The sequence below is a fragment of the Cydia strobilella genome, chromosome 17 (genome assembly GCF_947568885.1).
Source record: "Cydia strobilella chromosome 17, ilCydStro3.1, whole genome shotgun sequence".
In the NCBI taxonomy this organism is placed as follows: Eukaryota; Metazoa; Arthropoda; class Insecta; order Lepidoptera; family Tortricidae; genus Cydia; species Cydia strobilella.
This window is the reverse complement of record NC_086057.1, coordinates 10,597,457-10,603,474: the sequence shown is the minus strand read 5'-3', so window position 1 is coordinate 10,603,474 and position 6,018 is coordinate 10,597,457.

Below are 6,018 nucleotides of genomic sequence, written 5' to 3'. Positions count from 1 at the left end.
TCTTAAATGTGTTCCCCAATATAAAGAAAGAACCAACAAGGAGCCACCACCAGCAAAGGCCTCTGTCAGCAGCAGACCCAAAACCACACCGGTAAGCCAAGGTTCAAGCTTATTATTTAGGGTTAGCATAGCGCACAATTTTTATACAGTCCACTGGCTTTACGCCACAGTTTTGTACTTAAACAGTAAGTTTTATTATATTTGATTATTTCTTTGCTTTTATGAATAAATAAAATTATATCTGATATGTCACACGATACCAAAAATGACCGCAAATAAGTTTAAATTTAATTTATTTACTTTACTAGTCCATCTTCGGCACCGACTTACTATATGTGATAATAATAATATGTGAATTGGCTGTAAGAGACAGGCAGACACACCAGTGATCTTATAAGAGGTATTTTTTTCGTTGAATGAATTGTATGCACTTACCCCAACGCACCTCACGTTCCACGTGGCGCGGCGTAATCACAATGGTCTTAAGTGTCATAGACCCTACTGGCGCTTTAGTCCTTGCCAATTTCTGCCTTTTTAAACTTTTCCAAAAAAACGAAACCACAGAATAATTCTACCGAACTACCGAACCTGCTTACATATTTTCACGAGAATCAGTTGATAAATGAGATCTGCAAAGGAGCACATTTTTGCCCACGGTGAAACGGAGACCTTCGCTAACGCTCGGTAAATAGAATAGAATAGAATAGAAATAATTTATTCGTTAGCACACACAAATAGAAAGTTATACAGAAATAATGGTTCAGATACACTTATAAAAAAATGTTGTCCTTGCTGGAATTTTATACCGGTAGTACCGATACCGTACGTAGGTATAGTTCTGTTTTACTTTCAAAACGAACCGGTATCGGTAAATAATAACGGTACCGTACCGCTTATACCATAACGAAATCTCTCTGCTTTTTACGATTAATGTGTGGAATAGCACCGAAACATACATTTCGGATACTTAATTATTTTATTTAGCTTTCTACTTACGGTTATGGATCAGTATAAAAATACTTTTTCACATCACCAATTCGAAAAAGGGGTTTTTCTTCCCTGCTAGGAGGGATCAAAGTGGCACTTTTCTTCCCTGCTAGGCGGGATCAAAATAACCATTTTTCTGTTCTAGAACACTATTTAAAAAAATTCTTGCACATAATTTTTTTAGCTTAAATCATATTTTTAAACATCATAATTACCTCATAGGTGATGTGAACAGCAGTATGTGTCACATGGTAGCAAAATTATTTCCATCTTGGGCTGAACACACTTGAATCACTCACTACGTTCAGGATTCTTCTTTAGAAACCCTCGTTACTCTCGGGATTATATTATAGAATCCTTCGCTTCGTTTAGGATTCAATGTACGCCTTCGCCGTAAATATGTCATTTTGCTCCCTTGTAACACAATCTACTATAGATACACAAAATGTAATTGAAATAAAACATTGTCTTGTTGGATAGTAAAAAATTATATAACACTCGATATATAAACATTACACAAACCAGGCCTCAGCGATAGGTGCTTATTTTATACTTATATTAACCTGCTTCATCTCTGTCTCCAAAGCCGCAAAAACTCGCTAGTAGGTACTAAGTGCTGGTCTTGTCTGGTGCGATATAGTCACGTAGGCAAAAATTATGTACAGTATTTTTTATAAGGCAACATCCAAGTTTTGTAACCATAGCACAGCATCGGACGTCGTCTAATAGATCATTCGGGCTACCCGAGTATGTGCGGAGTGGGCACCGCTGGATAATGTGCTCCATGGTCTGGTCCTCGATGCCGCAGTCGCATAGCGCGGAGTCACTCCAACCCCATTTATGCCCTAAGAAGTTGCATTGCATCGCTTGAAGAAGAAGTTGTATTGCCGTTAAACTGTTTTTGATTCTTGCAGATTTTCAGAAAAGCACGTAGGTAACCGCATATAGACGGAACGAACGGCAACAAACTAGGTGTAGAGACTGCGACTTTCACGTATTAAACGGGTTGCATAACGCTACGTATTATTAATTGGTAATAATTATTTTAAGAAAAAATTTCTCTAACATAAATAAAAGATTACAATTGTCATCAAAATTCATTGACGTAGAAATGTCATATACGTTTTTATAATGACACAAATTATTAATACCTACCAGCATAATGAAAATAATCCCAATCAGTAAAAACGGCTCTTTAAACTTTTTTCATTTCAAGCGCGTTTTGAAGGAACAAATTAATTAAATTCGATTGTAATGGTATTAATTTAGGATAGTTTACTGCGGATTTCGACCGGTATGACCCGTAAATAACAATAAATCAAATTTAAAATGAGACTAGAGCTCCACGTGATGCATTTTATTTACCCTATTTTTTGAAATACTAATTATCTACATACATTTTCATACGCGCAGCTACACGTCTGCTTTCGTCAGGCCCCAGCGGGCATCTAAGTCAAAGAAGAATTTTGAGTGATGTCGTCAATGTATGGAAATTGTACGAAAGTTTAAATTTAAGATTGAATTTCTGTGTTGTCTTTATGAGTAAAAATATAAATCGATAATAATTTGATAATTTGGTTATTTAGCTTCCAAAATCACACAACAATTCAATTACTGTCAAAGACTAAATTATATTCCGTCTTGTTCAAAAGGATTCCATATTTTGATTTTTTGATACTTTTAGTGTCGATTTGTAGAGAATAACAGCAAATAAAAAATATAATGGCGTGGGGCGTCGGTACACGGCTTCTTTGTAAACAAATTAACGTGTCATTTAATGCAATTATTAAACATTCATTGAACAAATTATATGCGCAAAGTAAGGTCTAAATCGAAAATGCCATATCCCGTCGCCTTAAGAAGAGAATTTCCCAGCACCTTATTTGAATAGGGGAGACGCGAATATTCCCGGGAGTGACACGTGGTGGTGTAAAATTCTATACTACTCAAAAGAAAATAAGGGCTACTAAGAATTCTGTATCATTACCTACAGGAAAACTAATTTCATGTTTATTAAAATATGTGAAACAATTGACTTCTTATTTAAGTGTTATAAGCCTTAATAACAACCAAAGCCTTGTTTTACTGTTATAAAAAAAATTTGTAAGATAGGCTGAGAATTTGCGACCTCCGGCCGCCATTGCCGGCCATCTTTTCCGGCCACCAAAAAATGTAGAAACCACGGATTTTTAAAATTAATATCGAAATGTACTAAATATATACTAATTTACACACTACAATAAAAATATAGGCCTTACCACTTCCACCTTTTTAAATTCAAATTGAAACGGGTAAGATCTTCAGGACATATCAAAATTAATTATAAAAAGTCAAAAAAAATTTTTTCTGCAGGTCAGAAAAGATAGTTGACGCTCTAACCTGTATGACATTTAAAATTTGCAAACGAGGCACCAAACACCCTGTTTTCACGTTTTTTTTCACGTAACGTTCAAAACACTCCGTGGCCCTTATTTTCTTTTGAGTAGTATATTTTTGGAACATTTAAAAATACGCGTCTTTCAATCATAACAATATTACATCTGAAGACGTCTTCGTCTGACGTCTATTTTTGAGTATGTTATTTTCCCTTCCTAGAGTTAACTTTGATCGGTAAAATTGAATTAACGTAAAATTAGAGGTATGTTTGGAATTTTAGGCTATCGAGCGAAGTTTATCCAAAATGTACATATTTATTTCCGATAACGGTCTCATAATTCACATATTTTTACATAATTAATAATCGCGTTTCTAAGGAATCCTCGCCAGAAAATGTAATCATAAATTAGCTTCTCAAAGAAGGTATTGAACCTTCCTTTAGATAATCTGAAGCGATTCGGCAGCTAAGTGGTAAGACTAGTGGACGCCAGATTGAAGGTTGGAAACCAAACTCATACCAAAGTCAAGGAAAGCTTACATCGGTTCCGCTCTTGATCCGGCGAACAGTCGCGTCATCTATTCAAAGATATGTGTGCGGTTCTCAATTCATACTAGGCTAAATGGGAGCTATTAGGTACTAAATGTTTTAATTTGGCAAGCACTATTCAAAACCCAGTTTGCAGGAAAGACTATAAAAATTTAGTAAATAACAGTTCCTACTGGATTGTGAAGTCCGGACCCAAAAAATCGATGGCTAGCGTCCCTCACGGTTGGTTTCCTCTGCAAACCATTAAGAAAGTCATTTCGTAGCTAAATGGCCCCATTTTATATGGTGCGTGCCATTATCTCGTCTTACTCACCGCCGCACTTCACTTATTTGAAAGCTTTGCCTATTTTGTCTTGTGACAACAGCTTTTTTTTGAAATTATATAACTAAGTTCATGTTATTTCAAAATATGGAGAAATAGATTTTAAATCGACCTGCTGTCTGAGTATTTGACATAAAAAGGTTGATCCAGACATTCTAGACTATACAGGTCAGCGGTATAATAACCCAAATGACGATAATAGAGTAGGTAATAGAGTGCTCGAACAAATTGTCGTAAATGTAGACACGCTGGACAAAAGCATCAATGTTTTTTCAGGCACTTGTTAGGTCCATAGCTTTAATAAGTTTTTGATAGGAACCAACTCATCCGTCGGCCATATTTAATTTTATGGCGGACATTTTGAATTAAAGTTGGTTATTAATATCTCGAGTTCTAAGTCACTTAGAATCACAAACTTGGTGTCTATATATACATATTTTGGGGTCAGAGAATTCAAGTAGATAAGTATTTTACCGATATCTCACTTACTAAATTACTTGAAAATACAAACTTGGTGTTTATTAATATATCTGGTTTAAGTTGTTAAAAAACCATATATTAACGTTATTATAATTTTATTACTTGTTATTATAAAGGCTATAGTAATACAATATTCTATTCTATTCAACTAATAGAATCCAATTAGTTGAATTAGAACATTATGATAAAAAAGGAAAACCATTGAGAAAATTTATTCAGAAACTAAACAAATTACATGTTCCATTCCGCAGGGTAGTGTCCTGGGTTGTATTCTATTTTTGATTTACATTAACGACCTGCCAAAGATAATAAACTCCATCAATATCAAATGTTTTTTATATGCTGACGACATTTCCATAGTATTCTCAAGTCAAAATAATGAGGAAGTAAAGCAAAATATGAACAGCATCCTTAATGTAATTGTAAAGTGACCATAATGACCATAATTTACTATTATATCTTAAAAAACTAACCTTATCCAGTTTAGACCCCATCAAACACCCCCCATAAAAATAAATTACACATATTTTAATAATACTTTCCGCTTGGCGCTGGTGGCCTAGCGGTAAGAGCGTGCGACTTGCAATCTGAAGGTCGCAGGTTCAAACCCTGGCTCGTACCAATGAGTTTTTCGGAACTTATGTACGAAATATCGTTTGATATTTACCAGTCGCTTTTCGGTGAAGGAAAACATCGTGAGGAAACCGGACTAATCCCAACAAGGCCTAGTTTTCTCTCTGGGTTGAAAGGTCAGATGGCAGTCGCTTTCGTAAAAACTAGTGCCTACGCCAAATCTTGGGATTAGTTGCCAAGCGGACCCCAGGCTCCCATGAGCCGTGGCAAAATGCCGGGACAACGCGAGGAAGAAAAAAAAAAACTTTCCAACAAATTAGTAATTGCAGTCTTCTTGGTATAAACATTCACGAAACTATAAACTGGAAATCTCATATTGACAAAATTAGTACAAAACTTTCTCAATTTACCTATGTCTTAAGAAATATAAAAAAAAGCACAGATTTTAAAACGGCCGTTGCTGCATATTATGCATTTACCCAAACCCGCCTCCAATATGGAATCATTTTGTGGGGCAATAGCACAAACATAATGCAACTATTCATACTGCAGAAAAAGTGCATAAGAATTCTTACAAATATTAAAAACTTTGATACCTGTAGACCACACTTTCAAAACTTAAAGATTTTAACTTTACCGTGTTTATATATTTTAGAAGCCAGTAAATTTGTCCGCAAGAACCCAAGTTTATATACAAAAGCAACAGACCGCCATACATGTGCCATAAATCTTA